Genomic DNA, 20,351 nt, shown 5'->3' with positions numbered 1-20,351 from the left:
CGGTCCGGGAGGAGCCCCTTCTCAGGGCTCGGGCCTCGGCCTCGCTGTCAGTCGCGGGTCCCCTCTCCGAGGCATGCGCAAGGGAGCAAGAATGGGCGCGGGGCGGGAGACGTGCGTGCGTGCACGCGCCTGCGTGTGCTGGGGGAGGCGGAGCTGGGTGGTGGGCTTGGGGTTTGTCCCTGTGCTCGGTGTGCTTCTCTGCGGATCTAAGCTTCCATCTCCAAGTCCCTGAGGGTCCTTTCCGCGCGCTGTCCAATCCGCGGTGCTGGGGGCTACGTTACCAGCTGCCGGGAGGGTGGTGAGCGGCGTGGGCCGCGATTCTTTCCCCTCCTACTCGCTGTTCCTGGGCTTGGCCACCGCGTGAAGTACTGGAAAGCGCTTCCACCTAATACTATCATTTTGGAAGTTAGCCTGGGACGTTAGCATATGCATCCCACAAAAGGTCCCACGCTTCACGCTTCTGTTTTTCGAATTCTGACATTGTATGCTTGCCACGGGAGCGAGCAATCTGCAGCCCTTAGGGCAAATACGGACCCCTGGCTGTTTTTGTACATCCGTGAGCTGAAATGCCTTTTACATTTGATGGTTAAAAAATTAAAAACATTTTGGAACACATGGCCACAACATGAAATTCAAATTGAAGTGTACATTAAAAAAAAGTTGTAGGAGAACACAGTCGTGCTCGTTCCTTTGTATGTCAAGCAGCTTTCATGCTACAGCAGTGAGTGTGGGTAGTCACAACAGCTTCCTTTATTCTCTTGAACTGATTTTGCAATTAAATTGAGGTTAGGAAACACAGAAAGTAGGCTGTATTGGACTCCAACCTTAAAATGTTACAAAGACTTAGACTCTTCCCTTCTGGCTCACCATGTTTCAGCTTGCTGTAAAGCTATTGTAAAATCTTTAAGGAAAGAATTGTATGAGCTGTCAGACATAGTGGGTGTGTGTGTATATATATATATATATATATATATATATATATATATATATACACACACACCCGAAAATAATTTTTTTTAGTTAAGGCAAGGAAGCCATCTTGCTAGGCTCTTGGGGCACAGTTAGCTGGGTTGCCTACATCACAACGCGTGGTAAAACCCCTGAAGCACATAATCCACGTTATTTAGCTATACAGTAGTTAAAAGATGTATGTGACACATCTAACTTAAGAGGTGTTTGGAAGTAACTTTAGTTCTGGAGCGATGTTTCTCCCCATTGTTAAAAAAACAATGATTCTTACACTTCCTCTGTAAGGAGGACTTTATTCAGGGCTATTGCTGTAGGTGTCAAGACTATTGCAATAGCGGGAGAGAGATTGGGCTCAACTATGAATACAACAAAGACAGCTGAAGATGTATAGCCAAGGATCAGAGAGAGGGGTCAGTGGATAGAAAATTACTAAGGACATCAAGGTTAGAGGTGATTCTTGCTAAACTGATTTCACAGGATTCTTGCTGAAGACAGACCATTGAGGTCATAGAGCAAAGGTGAGGGATGAGGAATTTGATCAGATATCAAGTGTGATAAGATATAAAGCCTAGGAGATTCTCTCCAAACTGCCTTAGGATTCTGACTAAAATTGGACTTGGCAGGCCAAAGATGGGGCCCAGGTAGGAAGCCTAGATGAGAGGAGGGCTCACAGACACCTAATTAAAGTTTGGTCAAACAGAGTCTTGGTCACCATCTATTCTCCCCTTGTTTTCCTTTATTCCCCAATTTAGTCAGACTTCATGATTTCAGATTTTCCTCCCACATCAGAAATTTTCAAGTAACTCTCAAGTCCTTCTTTGCCCTTCCCGTCCCTCCATTGTCTACCCCCATAGCTTTAACAGCCATGAATGAATGATGATTCCTACTGCCAAATCTCTCTACTCTTGCCACTGCTCTGCATTGTCATTTCCAAGGCATTGGTTTAGGCTTTCATCATTGGGACGCAATATAATCTAAACTGGTTTTCCAGCCTATAGCTGGCCTCTAACCCAGACCCATTCTCTTCTGTGCAGCCAAAGTAATCTTTCTAAAGTGCAGTCCAATCGTGTTTTCCTTGAGTACAAAGTTTTTGTTGGCACTTCATCTCCGTAGAAAAAATGCATAGCATGATAGACTCTGACACTTGCCAACCTTCTAGCCTTAATTTCACCGCAGGACCCTTGCTGTTTACCTTCCAGCCATACCAATAGTTCTCCAAATACCTGTGCCTTTCTGTACTTCAGTGCCTTTGTTTACAACTCCTTCAAAACCAGAAAAACCTACAAAACCTAAACAACTTAAACATACTATTACCATATGACCCAACAATTGTGCTCCTTGGTATGTATCCAAAGGAGTTGAAAGCTTATGTCCACACATAAACCTACACACAGAGGTTTATAGCAGTTGTATCAATAATTATCAAAACCTGGAAACAACCAAGATGTCCTTCAGTAGATGAATGAACAAATTAACTGTGATACATCCCAAGAATGGAATATTAATCAGCGATAAAAAGAAGTGAGCTTCAAGCCATAGAAAAGTGTGGAGGATACCTTAAATGCTTCTGACGAAGTGAAAGAAACCAATCTAGAAAGGCTACATACTATATGAGTCCAACCATACAACATTTTGGAAAAGGCAAAAGTATGGAGACTGTAAAAAGACCAGAGGTTGCTAGGGGTTGGGATGGGCAGGCAGGGATGAGTAGGCAGAGCCCAGAGGATTTTTAAAGCAATGAAAATGCTCTGTATGATACTATGATGATGTTACATGTTATTATACATTTTTCCAAACCCATAGGATGTACACCACCAAGAGCGAACCCCAAACTACGGACTTGGGGTTATTACGATGTGTCGATGTAGGTTCATTGATGTAACAAATGTACCACTTTGGTAGATGTTGATAAGGGGGCAGGCGATGCATATGTGGGGTTGGAAGGCATATGGGAAATCTCCGTACCTTCCTCTCAATTTTTCTGTGAACCTAAAGCTTCTCTAAAAAATTTAACTCTTTAAAAATTTCAAAAGAAACACCAGAAAAGTCTGCTCTTATTACTTCATAGAGTAAAGCATTCCTTCTGGTTGCACTTGCTTCTCCTAGTGCCCTGACAGCACAGTCTTGTAATTTATTCATTCATATGCCTATGAATTTCCTGTAAGCAGGGAGTATAACATCTATATTTGTGTCTTCAGGATCTAGCATAAATTCCCAGTGGAGGAGGTGCAGAGAGCGAGGGAGACACAGAATCCCAAGCAGGTACCAGGCCCTGAGCTAACACAGAGCCCGATGCGGGACTTGAACTCACGAACCACGAGATAGTGACCTGAGCTGAAGTTGGCTGCTTAACCGACTGAGCCACCCAGGCACCCATCATATTATTAATACACAAGTTGTACCCCGGGTTTTAGCACGAGAGTAACAACACGAAATTAAAATCTTAAGGACACACGTAATTACATTTTTTAACTTGATTTTGAATATAAGTTACATTTTACCTAATACTTTTGTAGCTTATTCCTTGCCTTAATACTTATTTGTAGGATATTGAGTTTTACTGTCAATTTTTTGTAGTCAAATGTCAGTATTTGGGTCGCTTAACTTCAGAGTTAATACAGGATCGGAGTCCTAGCCTGATCAGTCACTGGTTGTGAGACCTTGGGCAAATTTAACCCGTGCAAGCCTCCCTTTTCCCATCAGTATAAGTTCTCAGAATCTCAGTTCAATCACCTAAGGGCATTATGATCTATGGCCAGGGGCTGAGGTAGTTTGACTGGACAGCATGATCAAGCTCCCTCTGACCCCTCAGTTGTTGCATCTTTCAAGAGGACAGCAGCTCCCACAGAACCACAGCATTTGTCTTGGAGAAAAGATTTTTCCAGAAGCCGGGGAACATGGGGAAGAAAAGCAAAAAGGCTACGGGCAATACAGCAGGCACAGGAACACCGGTTGGAAGGATGGATGAATCGGCACCCAGACATAAGACAGCAAGTAGCTCTTTCCTTTCGGTAGTTTTGTATAGATAGTCTCTGAGAGTTTAGGGGTTTGTCAGGGACCAACACTGGGAAGTTCTGTGCTTGTGGCAAGCAGGGACTCTGAAGTCAAGCAGACTTAGATCACTCCAGGTCTAGCCTCGCCACTTACCTGAGCAAATTGCCTGACTTCTAAGACTCAGTTCCAACATTTGAAAAGCACAGTCTCCTGTTCACAAGGACCTTTTCAACGGTGCTTGAGTCCGGTTTGAGATAGAATGTCAATCTTTAAAAGGCAGCAATACTTGCGTGTATCATATCATAAAGTCCTTAAAAGTATGGATTTCAGAGATATAGCAGCCAGAGTTATTATTTTGTGTCTCGTGACCTCTTTATTTTTTGATTTCTAAAATTTTTAAAAATTTCATTTTTTTATTTTGAGAAACAGAGAGGGAGAGGGAGAATCTTAAGCAGACTCCATGCCGTCAGCACAGAGCCTGATGCAGGGCTCGAACTCATGAACCGTGAGATCATGACTTGAGCCAAGATCAAAAGTCAGATGCCGAACCAACTGAGTCACCCAGGCAACCCTCATGACCTCTTTAAATCTTACTTTTCTCATCCTCTGCCAAAAGTGAGTACAATAATACTGACCTTGTAGGGTTTTACAGAGGCATAATGCATGTGAAATGCATACTTACAAATATTTATTGTACACTTTTTATGACCTGGTCGCTGTGGTAGTCTTTGAATATATGCTGGCCAATAAAAGAGTGTGGCCTCAGTCCTTGTGAACTGAGCATTTCAGCAGTATGCACACAGAGAATATCCTGAGTAAATTTTGTTGCTATTATTAGCATATCGATACCAAATTTTAGGGCTGAAAAGAAGTGCATAGGATTCTAGAGATATTATCTGAAGTTTGAGGCTAGCCTGGACCAATGTAGTAGAATGCCTAATTCTATTCAATAAAAATGACATTTATGAGCACTATTTGCAAAAAAGGGAGCTAGGTGCAATTCTTGCCCTCAAAATGTTTTTAGAGTTATAGAAGAGGCAGATCTCTAAGTTTACTGTAAAACAAGGAAGGATGAAGTATGTTTTATAACAAAAGAACCAACAAAGTGATGTGAGAATTCAGAGGGAGCGATGGATTCCAATCCAGTTAGGAATAGGATTGCCAGGTTTAGCAAAATAAATATTGCTTGGGACATACTTATGCCAATATATATATATATATATATATATATATATATATATATATGTATATATATGTATATATATGTATATATATACATACACATATATATATTATATATGTGTATGTATATATATGTATATATATACATACACATATATAATATATATATATATATATTTGTCATCTATCTGAAATGTGAATTTAACTAGGAATGTTGTATTTTAGAAAATGGGTTGTATGCCAAAGGTTTAGGTGACGGGATGGGAGGTAAAGCTGTAAATGTTATAAAAAGCTAAATCGCAAACAACCTTGACTGACCTAGGAATTTGCTCCTTTTGATGATGATGCTTACTTATAATTCTGGGTGAAATTATAATTCACCTGGGTGGGATATAATTCTGGTGAAATGGAAATCTTTTTAAGTTCATTTATTTATTTTGAGAGAGAGAGAGAGAAAGAGAGAGAGAGAGAGAGAGAGAGAGAGAGAGAGAGCTGGGGAAGGGGCAGAGAAAGGGGGAAAGAGAGAATCCCAAGCAGACTCCATGCTGTCAGCCCAGAGCCTGATGCAGGGCTTGAAATCACAAACCCAGAGATCATGACTGGAGTCCAAATCAAGAGTCAAGTGCTTAACCACCTGAGCCACCCAGGTGCTCCATGGCAAAATAGAAATTCAACCTTTCACTCCCTTTTTGAATATCTAGGTTGTAGATGTAATGAAGCTATAATAGCAGAAAGTACCATAGCGAGGGCCAGGTATGGGGGTGCTGCTCTGGAAAGAGGTCCTGCGTGATTATTGGAGAAGAGTGGGATCTTAAAAGAAGCTGGAAGTGACTTCAGATGAATTAATTGAAAACAAATAGATACATTTTAAATGAACTCAGATTAAATAAAGAATCAATCAGAGCACCTTGAACACCTAGAGAAGAAGAGGAAAAGACCTGTCTAAAAGAAATGGGAAATGAGTTATCTTGAGGAAAGTTAGCAGATGCTTTTAGACATGTGAGTCAGTCTTCAGAGTAGGTGAAGCAAGCCCATTTGGGATTGAAATATTCCGAAACTATGATGCACCTTACAAATCCCCAAAGATCAGGAAGTGAAACAATGCAAGGGAATCACAACCTGTGAGTCAAGAGAACATCTCATCCCAGCGAGGAAGCCCAAACGCAAAAGCTTCCTTATTTTTCAGCCAAACACGCACAAAGCCAGGAATTTGGCTGCATGAGAGAAGGGGGTGCTTTGCTGACTAATATGCCAACCACGATAATTCCAATTAACGATTAGTTCATTAGACGGTAGGGGGAAAAATTCCTAAACGGAAGTAAAATTGTCCCAAAAATGTGATCTGCGATATAGGAAGAGATGGGGTGGGGGCAGACATGTTCTATCACACTGATTACCTGATGGAAACCATATAAGGATATTGGTGTTACTTTCTTCTTTCTCCCCTTTTGGCATTACATAAGTAATGTTAACTTCATGACATATTTGTTGTATAAATAGAAGGAGAAATGAAGACAAGTAAAACCTGACTCCAACCTCCTCAAGCAATTCTATTTCGAATATTTTCAAACGTCTCAAACAATAATTTTAAAAGTTGAAAAGGCACATTTCATACCATTTGCTGTGTTTAAGAAAGCTGCGTCTCCAAATAACAATGATAAAAAAAGACTACCAGCCTCATATGAGTGTGGCTGTATGGTCTATATAGGTCATTATATTTATAGATTTTTTTTTATCTGTACCAAAACTTCATGGTTTTGCTTTATGCCCAGTAGAAAACTGAGCTATATATATTCCATATAATGCATCTTGAATCTAGAGAACTCTACATACTTTGACTAGAGTGATTTAGTTAGCCTTATGATTCTTATGTAGATATCTTAACATCTCTTTTCAAGCATAATGAATGAGTAGCATTTATTACTAAAAAGTGAATATGGTAAAGATTGAATCATTTCTCAAAGGCCATCCAATCAGACTTTAGAATTCCTTGGTATAGTCCTAATATCTGAGTTAAAAACTCAGGTTTAGGCAGATTGTGATTCTGTATAAACTCAACTATTTTCCAATAATTGCAAAACAACTTATTGTACAACTAGATGTAAAGCCTCCTTGCCTCCACACTTCCCTTCCAGCTGATAGTACTGTGATGCATAAAGTGGCAAATTGTTTCAGAGTGGGCTTCTGGTGATTGCTACATACAGTCTTCGAATATGTGTTTTCAAAAACCACTTTTATGATTTTCCAGGTATGAACTCATAAACTAATTTAGTAAATTTCCAGGATACAAAATAATATACAAAAATCTGTTGTATTTCCATATACCAGTAACAAACATCAGAAAGAAAATTAAGAAAAGAAGCCCATTTTTAATTGCATCAAAAAACCCTAGGAATAAATTTAACCTAGAAAGTGAAAGACTTGTACACCAGAAACTATAAGATACTGATGAGGGGCGCCTGCGTGGCTCAGTTGGTTAAGTGTCCGACTTCGGCTCAGGTCATGATCTCACAGTTCATGAGTTCGAGCGCCGTGTTGGGCTCTGTGCTCACAGCTTGGAGCTTGGAGCTGGAGCCTTCTTCGGAGTATGTGTCTCCCTCTTTCTCTGCTCCTCCCCTGCTTGCGCTCTCTCTCTCTCCCTTTCTCTCTCTCAAAAATAAATAAACATTAAGAAAAAAACTCTTAAAAGATACTGATGAAAGAAATTGAAGAAGATACAAATAAAATGTATTTACAGATACACAGAAAATGTATTCTGTGCTCATGGAATCAGAAGCATTAACATTGTTAAAAAGCTCATGCTACCACAAGCAATCTACAGATTCAATACTGTTGCTATCAAAATTACAATGCCATCTTTCATAGAAATAGAAAAAAAACCCTAAAATTTGTATAGAGCTATAAAAAAAGTGCAAATAGTCAAATCAACCTTGAAAAGGCAGGGGGAGGCATCATTCTCCTTGATTTCAAATTATATTATGAAGCTATCATAATCAAAACAGTATGGCATTGGCATGAAAACAGACACATAGGTCAATGGACTAGAATAGAGAGCCCAGAAATAGAACCATGCATATATGGTCAGTTAATTTATAAGAAAGGAGCCAAGCATACACAATGGGGAAAGAGCAATTTCCAATAAATGGTGTTGAGAAAACTGGACAGTTTCATGGAAAAAAAATGAAACTGGACCACTAACACCATATGCAAAAATTAACTCAAAATAAATTCAAGACTTGAACATAAAACCTGAAACTGTTAAACTCCTGGAAGAAAACAGAGTATAAGCTCTTTGATGTTGGTGTTGGTGATGATTTTTTGGGGGATTTGATACCAGACCAAAAGCAACAAAAACAAAACTAAACAAGCGGAACTACTTTAATCTAAAAAGCTTCTGCACAGTGAAGGAAGTCATCAACAAAACGAAAAGGTAACCTATGGAATGGGAGAAAATATTTGCAAATCATATATCTGATGGGGGACTAATACACAAAATGTTTAAGAACTCATATAATTCAATAGCAAAATGTCAAATAATCTGATTAGAAAATGGGAGAAGAACTGAATAGACATGTTCCAAAGAAGATCTACGGATGGCAAACAGACACAGAAAAGGTGCTCAACTTCACTCAACATCAGGGAAATTCAAATCAAAACCACAAGGAGATATCACTTTCACACCTGTTAGAATGGCTGTTATCAAAAAGACAAGAAATAACAAGTGTTGGAGAAAAGGGAACACTTGCGTGTGGTTGGTGGGAACGTAAATTGGTACAAGTCACTGTGGAAAACAGTGTATGGAGGTTTCTCAACAAATTAAAAATGTAACTACCATATGACTTTTAACACCTACTGCCTTAGCAACTTTCAAATATGCAATGAATACAGTATTATTATGTATAGTTGCCACCCTGTCCATTACATCCCCATGACTTTTTTTCTTTTATAACTGGAAGTTAGAATTTAGTAAATTTTAGTAAATTTATAACTGGAAGGTAAAATAAATTCCATTTCTGGATATTTACCCAAAGACAGAAACACTAATTCTAAATGATGTATGTATGCACCCATGTTCGTTGCAGCATTATTTACAGTAGTCAAGATAAGGAACCTAAGTGTCCACTGGTGGATGAAGGGACAAAAAAAATGTGGTATTTACATACAATGAAATCTTGCCATTTGTAACAACATGGATAGAGCCTGAGGGCATTAGGCTAAGTGAAATAAGACAGAGAAAGACAGTGTGTAATCTCACTTATATATGGAATCTTAAAACAAAAACCCTATCTCAGCCCTCCAAATAGCCCCTAGATACAGAGAACAGATTGGTGGTTGCCAGAAGTGGGGGGCAGGGGACAGGTGACCTGAGTGAAGGGGGTCAAAAGGTACAAATTTCCAGTTATAAAAGAAATAAAGTCATGGGGATGTAATGGACAGCGTGGCAACTATACTTAATAATACTGTATTCATTGCATATTTGAAAGTTGCTAAGGCAGGAGGTCTTAAAAGTACTTATCACAAGAAAATAACTTTGTAACCAAAAAAAAAAAAAAAAAAGAAAAAAGAGAAAACAATCCATTCGATCTTGGAAAAGGTAAATTTACAAGTGAAATGGCTTCTTGTGGAGAAAAATGAAAAACAAAGTTGGAATAATGTCAGTCTTGAGGTCATCTCATTCTATTTGCAAAGAGGTTTTGAGGTGAGGGCTAGGGGGTTAGCGTCAGGAAATGCCAGCCACAGCTGAAGAAAAGTGTTGGTTTTCCAGCTGGAGCAGGTGGAGTCCCATGGCTGCCGTTGGTTAGAATGAGCGAGAATGAATCTCACAGAGAAGGTTGAGTTTTGAAGTAGAACTAGATTGAATACAGTTTTTTCATTCTGATTTTTTTTTTCTTCCTTAAGTAAAATATTCTCCCAGTGCTTAACTGAACATACTCAGAGGACAAAAAAAAATTGAAGTTCTAAAATTGGGATATATAAGCTTAATGTTTAAAAAGAAGTTTATTTTAAAATCCTAGAAGGTTAAAACTCTTTCTTTCGTTCTTTCTGTCTGTCTTTCAGTTTTTAGAGACAGAGGGTGAGAGAGCGCATGCATAAGAAGGGAGGGGAGAGGGAGAGCAAGAGAGTCTTAAGCAGGCTCCACACTCAGTGTGGAACCCCATGCGGGGCTGGATCCCACCACCCTGGGATCGTGACCTGAGCCGAGATTAAGAGTTGGACGCTTAGGCCACAGAGCCACCCAGGAGCCCCTAAAATTCTTTGAATATAGCTCCTTTCTCTCCGAAAACTGTGAGTGTAAGGCATTAGCCTTAGTGATTATCCGAAATTGTTTGTCAGAAGACAAAGTCAACCTGTCCTGTGCAGGAGCAGCTCCGAAGTCGATGCTGCTAGAGATGCCGCCATCTTGCCTACTCTTCCTCCTCCAAGGAAGGTGCCATCTGAGAAAGTGGTTGGTGGGTAATCCCTGCTCCTGGAAGGATGTGGTTGGGTCGTTTGTCATTCTACAGTTGTTAAATTGCACCTATGAAATATCTTTAGGAAAGTAACAAAAGGTAACAAAACATAACAAAATCTGCAAATGCTAATGCTCAAACCTATCTATACTCCTATGTCATGAACCAAGACCTTAAGGGCCAGGCACGATGCCCTTTTGGACACCAAACACCCAGTGGCTAAGCCTACCCAGATACTGGAGGCAGCACCTGGGACTTGGCCCTCTCCCAACTCTGGGCATCTGTGTTCTTGGTCCTTCTCTTTATCTCTGTCTGTGAATCCATGTGGGTGGCTCCCTCTGTCTCACTCTCCCCCTGGGGCAACATAACTTTCTTCCAGGGAGGCATGGGATTTGAAACCAGAAGGGGCCAGGCAGACCACCCCATCCCACCCCTCCATTTCAAAGACAGAAAGGAGCTGGAGGCCCAGGCAGGCCATTCTGTCCCTCTCACATTCCCCCCTGTGGAAAGTGACCCAGGCAGCGTTTCTGAACAACTTTAGGTGCCAACCAGACTGAAGGGCATCAAACAAGCAGGTTGCAAGAGACCCATATTTTTAAAAAATTGAATATTCTCTGTCATTTATTTCTAGTATGGCTCAAATAAAATCTCAAATAATGAAACAAAAGTCTTAGATGGCTGAGAGCCAGAGACAAGTCTTAGTAACAGGTCAGGAGGCTGGAGGCTGGGGGACAGTCCCTCTGCTCTAGCTTTAACTCTACACATTCGTCTCCCGTTCAAGGGAACATGGGGGAACACACAGAAAGGCCATCATGCTAGGTAATCTCAAATGCCGAAAACCTCCAATTTCCGAAGGCGCGTTCTCCCTAGGGCCTGGGAGAATGAGATTTTATGTTTTGGTGAGACAGAGGACTGTGGTTTTCTGTATCTACTGATAGAGATCCTTTTGCCCTCAATGGCCCCTCTTAGTGATGTAAGTCAAACCCACTCACTGTTCTGAAAGAAGAAATGTGTCACACTTTTGTGACTCAGCAAAGGCTCAGAACTTAGAAATCTGTAAAGATCTGTAAAGATAGACAAAATGCATCCCTTGTATATCATTTTAAATCTGCAGAATTTTTTCTAGGAGCCAAAGACTTTTCAGGGAGGAAGGTAAACGGAACACAAATATCTCTGAGGTTTAAAGCTTTTATTTTTAATGTATTTTTTTTAAGGTTTTTTTTTTTTTTCATTCTGAGCGAGAGCACAAACACAAGCAAGGGAAGGTCAGAGAGAGAGAGAGGGAGAGAGAGAATCCCAAGCAGGCTCGGCACTGACAGTGTGTGGCCCAATGTGGGGCTTGAACTCATGAACCTGTGAGATCATGACCTGAGCTGAGATCAAGAGTCAGACGTTTAACCGACTGAGCCATCCAGGCGCCCCAAGGTTTAAAGCTTTCAAATAAAACATGTTTGATGGATTGGAGTGGTCGCAAATGAAACCCGCTATCAGAAAAGGCCAACAGGGATGCCTAAGAGGAAACTCGTTGTCCGGGAAGGATCTAAACGGGTGATCTGGCTATAACACCAGAGCCTAGGTATTCTCGGAAGAGGGCTGAATCAGGGCATGATTTAAGGCAGAGACTGTGCCCCCTCCTGATACAGATCCCATTTATTTTACTGTTTATTTCCATGGGAGGATGATGCATGTGTACCAACCCAAAGAGCTGATGTCTAAAGCCTGAAGTTGTGTTCAGCCACTGTGGTTGTCGCCGCTGGGGCCTATGCCTGACGGGGCATAGATCGGAGAGTGGAACTCCGTCATCTGGCAGTAGGGAGGCTTTGCAGGATCAGCAGCTGTAAATACCACACTAAGCAGGACTGCTAGAGCCCCCGGTTTCTAAGGAAGGCTGGTCCTTGGTTCCCAGGGTGATTCCTCAGACTAGCAGAGCCGTGCTCAGGAGCTGTGCGATCCTGGAGGTTTATGACACGCTGGATCTCGGCCACCACAGCACACCTGCAGAGGGTTGCACCTGCATATGTGTCCAGAAATGAGCAGTTGTAGAGATCAGCAGTGATGGGGACAGCTGCTGTCGTGCTCTCTGGACAGATGGTGGCAGCAGGCAAGCACCAAGGAGGACTGACTAAATATAGGAGTATAAGCTACTCTTGAGGCTCTCTAAATGGCCTGGGGTGGGGCTTCAGAATAAAATCTGTATTTCCAACAACGTGAGTATTTGCGGCTTCATCATCGTAGTTTGAACATTGAAAACAATATGATAATGTTTTGTAAACCTGAATTGTGGAGTGGGACATACTAGTTATATATATATTTAAAAAAAAGCAAGTCCCGGGGCACCTGGGTGGCTCAATCGCTTAAGCGTCCAACTTCGGCTCAGGTCATGATCTCACAACTTGTGGGTTCGAACCCCGCTTTGGGCTCTGTGCTGACAGCTCAGAGCCTGGGGCCTGCTTCAGATTCTGTGTCTCCCTCTCTCTCTGCCCCTCCACCACTCGCACTCTTTCTCTCAAAAATAAATAAAAACATTCAGAAAAATTTAAAAAGCAAGTCCTTGCAAACTAGAGTACTTACTTTACCTGTCATAATTAGTAAATTACTTCTTATGTAGTTTTGAGCATGTTTTAGCCCAAGTGAACCCCATGCATGGATGCTAGCCTATTGTTCTGGTCTGCTTTTCCTAAATATTGGGGTACATGGCAAGGCATATTTTTACTGCCTGGAGCTGGCTTCCTGCCTGGTTGACTCCTACTTGGGCCTTTCCGGGTTTTCCTCTCCCTCGTGCTGTGGGTGCACAGTAGGGATGTGGCAGGACAGACAGGACTTGGGAGATCTTTTTTGTTGTTGTTAATGTTTATTTATTTTTGAGAGAGCAACAGAGTGCAAGCGGGGAAGGGGCAGAGAGAGAGGAAGACACCATCCGAAGCAGGCTCCGGGCTCTGAGCCATCAGCACACAGCCCGATGTAGGGCTGTACCCCACGAACCATGAGATCACGACCTGAGCCGAAGTCAGACGCTTAACCCACTGAGCCACCCAGGCGCCCCAGGACTTGGAAGATCTGAGTGAGGATGACAGAAGGAGGACTGTAGTGACACCCAGGTGCACACCCAGGTGCAGAACAGAGACAGAGGCTGTGCTAAGAGGTGAGGTGAAATGGTCTCAGATGTGAAATGGTCCGATTGCCTTGGAGATGCTCGACTCCGAATCGAGAAGGAAGGCCTGCTTTCCTTCAGCCACTCCTGCAACCACACAATTCCCTCTGGGGGAGAACCAGACAGGCCTTCCATGTGTGACAGCAGAGGGCGATGAGAAAGGGAAATAAAAGGAGGAATCCTGGAGGGAGAGGCTCTGGGTGAGGCAGTGGGGGGGGGTGGGGGGGGGGGGTAAATGGGCAAGACAATGGTGTGAAGAAGTCCCCCAGGGAGAAGGTGGCCATGGCACCAACCCAACAGTTGAGAACAAAACCCCTTTCCCCTCTTTTAAGAAAATTAAAGGCAATTCAAAAGAAAATTAAAGCTGCTACTTATCAATCTCTCTAGGGATTCAAGGAGGTCACTGTCTAAACAGAGGTTTGTTTTACATCATTTCCTGAACAGTCCATGTGTGCTAATCAGCTAGTCGTAAGGCCCCCTGCCCCCCGAGAGATGGTTGTTAATATCCCATCCCATCTGAAGCCAAAAGCACAGTAAGGGCTACAGAGAATTTTGATATCTTACTGGTCTGCAGCCTGATTTGGGCTACGCCACACAGATTTAGTATGGCCTCTTTTCTTCAGAAGCCAGGGGATCCTAAGGATACTGAGCCTTATCTCAGTGTCAGAGCTGAGTGTCAACCCACATTCATGTCTGGGCCTGGGATGGGTGGAAATGGGCCTGAGGGTGATCTGATTTGGGGGCAAAATGACACTTCTCTAAAACATTTGAGCTCACGACAGTTCTAGTTTGGGATAGAAATTGTGCATAAGAAAGGGAAACTATTTCCTGGCCAGGAAAGGTTTTAGGCACCAGATCAATTTGTTTACAGAGAAACAAGAAAAATATCATTTCGTCCTCTAGAGAAACACTGTGACTCCTACTTTCTTTCAGCTCTTGGAAATTTGATTGATATTTACATTTCTTTTTTCCACTTTCTCTACCTCTAACTGACCCTTGAGGTTCTATCAGGTCAAGAAGGACCAGTCGTAGCTGAACAACTTTTGTTATGCAGTGCACGCACACGCATGCATGTGCGCGCATGTGTGTGTGTGTGTGTGTGACTGATGTCTGATGCCTAAGTTCATGCTCTTTCTCCAACACCAGGCTATCTCTGAAGGAGAAGCAACTAATTCCTGCGATAGGATTGTTTAACTCTGTGTTCTGTGTTTTGTATTTAACTTAAGTTACTCAGAAGTAATGGAGCGTCCTGGTAATAGACCTTTGATGGGAAGATGGGTCAGCCCCTGACTAAAAAAGATAAATGGCCAGACCCTCTTCCTCTAGCCCTCTGGCAGCCAGTGTTCGGGCAAGTGACCTGGTAGTATAGTCAGACATCTGTGCCCAGCGCTTGGACGTGGGGGCCAGGATTATAAACACCTACTGAAGCTAATCTAGGTGTGATGTATCCCACATCGTGGACTTGGCTATGCCTGTGAGCCCTGCCTTTAAGATCACATCTCTCAGCCCATAATGAGGGCAGGAAATGTGGCAGGATGCTTTGTCGATGTGTGTGCAGTGACCACATTTGACTACCCCCTGAGTTAGATATTTCCTACCTATCGGTGTGTTGTCGCTCATAAGAATGGGACTCTGCTGGTGTTTCATCATCAGAACATGAGCTTCCTTTCCAGGGCTATGACCCTGAGGCAAACTCTAGCCCTTTTGTGCGCTACCCTAACACCCAGAAGGAGGAGGCCCCATTTCACTATCCTTAGGGGTGGCCCTCTGGGTGATTGAATCAGGATAGTCAGGTGGTTTGCTGTGAGTGTGGATGCTCTGTTCCACCCACACAGTATCAGGAAGTGTCGTGTTAATGAGCTGCCCAGCTGACTCTGATGTGGGTTGAAGCTCAGAGCTCTGACTTACTCTCTGGCTCCTTCTCACTGGGCCCATTCATGCACGAATGAGCATAATCCCAGGCTCAGCACCTCCACTTGCCAGGATTTGGGTTACATCCACCGCCCAAATTCCTCCTGCCTTTTTGCCCTTCACACCACATTGAACCTGCCAGAACCTGCCACTTCCTCAGAGCATGCCACTGGACTGGCCAGCTGTCCCCATGAGGCAGACTCCTTGGGTGGAGTCCATCCATTTCCTCAGCCTCATCTTCTCTTGGCTCAGTTTTTCTCTCCACTGCCCAGAACGAAGCCAAAAATTAATTATGGCGTCCCTAAGTCCCCCCTGAGCCGATGTCCACATGACTAAAATCGTGAATCATCAGAAACTCAGACATTTTTTATTTTTATTATTTTTTTTAGCGTTTATCCATTTTTTGATAGAGACAGCGTGAGTGGGGAAGGGGCAGAGAGAGAGGGAGACACAGAATCCGAAGCAGGCTCCAGGCTCCAAGCTGTCAGCACAGAGCCCAACGCGGGGCTCGAACCCACGGACCGTGAGATCATGACCTGAGCCGAAGTCGGACGCTCAACCGACTGAGCCACCCAGGTGCCCCTCAGACATTTTTTAATACCTTAAAAGAAAAACCTTAGCCATAAACACCGAAGATGCTTGGAACCTGAACGAGGTGGCACTGGACAAATTAAGAAATCAAGGTGTTTTTGATGTAGGTGTCCATTTTGCATCGGGTTCCTCTTAAAAACAAAACAAAACAAAAACAACCCTCTTAGGAGGGCCAAAAAATTATTTGCTGCCTATTTTAAAAATGAAGTGACTCAAAGATTCTATTGCTTGCCCCAGAATGCATGTGGCTAATCTGAGTCTGAACTGCTGTTGTCTTGCTCGTCCCAGGTGTCCAATTCAAGGACTGTGCCAGCTCCCCTTTCCCTCCGCATCACACGATGACACAACAGTCTATTAGCAATTTGGAGCCATCCAGAAGGCAATACTCTGAGGGTGTTGGAGGTGTTACACTGCCCCAGGGAAATTAAGCCTTGTCTGCGCCCTGGTGTCCGTTCTTCTTGAACAGGCTTTCCTGCTGGAGCAACAGCAAGATGTAATCATCACCACCTCCTATAAGCTTTTATATTCTTTTCAAAACTTACTAATAACAGGGTAATTGCTGTAATTCAACGTCTTCTTTCCTTGAAAAAGAGGCTGGCCTGTGCACCTAATTAAACCTGCTTTTCACATTCTGACCAAGGTGTCAGATTTTGATCAGCCAAATCCCTTGGGGCTTGGCCTCTCCTTGAAGAGAGTTTATTGTTAAGGGTCTGGTGAGATTTTGAGTTGAAAAGTGATTAGTGAAATTGCTCCTCATTCTAACTAGAGCTCACAAAAGAGCGAAGAGCGAAGGGTTCCGTTGTCACTGGTAAAATAGACAAAATCACTATTTTTTTTAACTTAGCCAAAGAAATGTGAAATTTCTATGAAGTCTTGAGAGGTGCCTCTCAGACTCGGAGACTCTGAAATCTTTAATGGTTGATGGTATCTATTTGACTTCTTTGAATAATGAAGTGTGAACCGGGTCACCATAGGACCCATTTTGCCTCGAAAATCCAAAACCAATAGACAAGTAAAACCTTGGTTTGCAAGCACAATTCATTCCTGAAACAGGCCTATCATCCAAAGCACTTACGTATCAAAGTGAATTTCAGGAACCATTGGCTCGGTTGTGACCACGTGACATCCGGCATCACGTACGACTCATATTGCAAGACATCGCTCGTTTATCAAGTTAAAATTTATTAGAAATGTTTGCTCGTCTTGTGGAACACTCGCAGAGCCCGTTACTCGCAATCCAAGGTTTTACTGCATCTCCAAGGCCAGTCTTCTTTGTGACCCAAGACTGCAATTTTCACATTTTGTAAATTTGAAATAGCAAACAGCTTTCATCTTTAAAAACCCTCATCTGATCCTATATTCCACCAACTACTGCCCTCTTTCTCTTTCGGCAACTTCACGGTCAATGGACAGTTTTCAAATCTTAGCTTATTTGTCCTCTGGCAACATTTGACTCTGTCGAGCACACCTTTCTTGAAATTCCTTTATTCTTCGGATTCCTCAAGCACCCTTCTCTCTGGTGTTTTTCTATCCTATCTCCTCCAGTTCCAAACATACCTGCTTATCCAACCAATGCTTGCTATTGTCCAAATGAAGCTATCTGGGAAAGAGAGGGGGTGAGCTCATGGGGACTAGGAATTATTTAATAAGTTGTGCTTTCTTTGGTACATCTGTTCAATAGAGCCTTCTATAATTACGCACTTGAAATGTGGTTAGTGAATGTGACTGAGGAAGTGAATGGTTACGTTTAATTTAATCTAACAAAAATAGCCACGTGTGGCTGTTGGCTACTATATTGGACAACGCAGTAGAGAATCTTGCTACACAAAATGTGGTCCGTGGGCCCGCAGCTTGGGCATCGTCTGGGTGCGAGTTAGAAATGCAGACATTCAGGGCCCACCCCAGGCCTGTTAAATCAAAATCTGCATCCTTAACAAGATCTCCAGGTGATTCACGAGCACAATAACATTTGAGAGACATTGCCCTAAAAGGTTCATTCAAAAAAAATTTTTTAGTGTTTATTTATTTTTGAGAGAAAGAGAGAGAGATAGAGGGAGAGAGAGAGAGAATGAGTGGGGGAGGGGCAGAGAGAGAGGGAGACACAGAATCCGAAGCAGGCTCCAGGCTCTGAGCTGTTGGCACAGAGCCCGACGCGGGGCTCGAACCCATGAACCGTGAGATCATGACCTGAGCTGAAGTCAGACGCTCAACTGACTGAGCCTTTCAGGCGCCCCCAGAAGGCTCATTTTTAAAGCATTACAGTGACAGGCACATGTGTTTATCCTAGCACACTTTCTGGATATTATTATACCTGAAAGAGATTCTTTCTGTGAACTCTTACCAAGTCCTTCTTGACACAGTAAATCAAATACATTGTTAGCCACATCCTGACTGAAATGACCTCTAGATGTTGAAATACTCAGATAATCATCATTTCAGAAAGCAGCTGAACTTAACCTAGTGACCTGCATTACGTCTGGTTCTTCCGTAGCATCTGTTGTGTGGTTGCACAACCTCCCATTCCTTTTCCCTGCTCTGAGGGAACAGTATGTTCCTGTCATAAAGGAGTAGAATGAAGCAGAGAAAAAAATTAAACCACAGTGTAAAGAACTTCTGAAGAAGTAACTGGCTTTTTCTATACTGAAATTAGATCAGCACAAGAGATGACCCACACGGAGCATTTGGAGATCTGAAGCTAAGAAGATGATAGGAAAAATGTACGTTGGATGTAATGTTTCCTCATTCTCAATTGAATGTCTTCATGCTCTGGAACACTTCCAAAGTGTTAAGTGACACAGTCATCTAAAAACAGACAAGACTCTTGGAATATGGCGGAACCTCCAGTTGTAGTGGCCTGGATGATGGTCCAGGGCAGCAGATCAGATCAGCAAAGGAGGAGGGATAGGGCATGTGTGGCCTTCACTCAGGCTGCCTTCCTGGCCTCAGTTTCTTCTCCTGTGAAATGATCTACTTGGATTTAGTAGAGCCTCTTTTAGGTCAATTCCAGCTATCATGTTCTACCTTGGTCCCAGAACTCCTGTGCAAATTAAAAATGATCGGATAGGGGCACCTGGGTGGCTCAGTTGGTTAGGCCACTGACTTCGGCTCAGGTCATGATCTCATGGTTCGTGGGTTTGAGCCCCGCATCGGGCTCTGTGCTGACAGCTCAGAGCCTGGAGCCTGCTTTGGATTCTGTGTCTCCCCCTCTCTCTGCCCCTCCCCGGTTCACATTCTGTGTCTCTCTGTCTCTCAATAATAAATAAACATTAAAAAAATTTTTTTTTAATGATTGGATAATTATCTTCAAAAGTATTCTTCCCAGCCACTCTTAGAAAATCACGTATTTTACACATTCAACAAATGTTGAATTCATTCAATGTGTCTGTGCGAGGCACTGTTCTGGGCACCGGGAAGGAACAAGAAGCTATCCAGGTAGGGTCTGGTGAAATACATCTTTAAGAAAGTGGCAAACAGGGGCGCCTGAGTGGCTCAGTCGGTTAAGCGTCCGACTTCAGCTCAGGTCACGATCTCGAGGTCCGTGAGTTCGAGCCCCGCGTCGGGCTCTGGGCTGATGGCTCAGAGCCTGGAGCCTGCTTCCGATTCTGTGTCTCCCTCTCTCTCTGCCCCTCCCCCGTTCATGCTCTGTCTTTCTCTGTCTCAAAAATAAACGTTAAAAAAAAAAAATTAAAAAAAAAAAAAAGAAAGTGGCAAACAAATCGGCACCTTTTAATTCTCCTACCTGTTAACAATCATTGCCCAAGACTTTGAAAAGCCAGTCAGGGTGCCCTGTTCAATCTAAAGGTCCAAATCTAAGTACACTGAGATACTGGAAGGAGTATATCCTCTCAGACAGTAAAACTATGATGCTCAATTAAGCAATAAAAATATCTGGTGGGAAATCATGTGCAAAGGATTCAAACAGGACATGTGGTAGTCCCTAGAATTTGCCTAGCACTGTGTCAGTCACATACAGCTTTCTCGAAGAGGTGACATCAATCCTGAGAACTGAATGATAAGAGGCAGCCTGCCCTGTGGAAGTAAAAAAAAATCACACCAGACAGAGGAACTCACAGATGCAAAAGGGCACAATGCACGAAGACCTG

The sequence above is a fragment of the Prionailurus viverrinus genome, chromosome A2 (genome assembly GCF_022837055.1).
Source record: "Prionailurus viverrinus isolate Anna chromosome A2, UM_Priviv_1.0, whole genome shotgun sequence".
NCBI lineage: Eukaryota > Metazoa > Chordata > Mammalia > Carnivora > Felidae > Prionailurus > Prionailurus viverrinus.
This window is presented reverse-complemented; position numbering follows the sequence as displayed.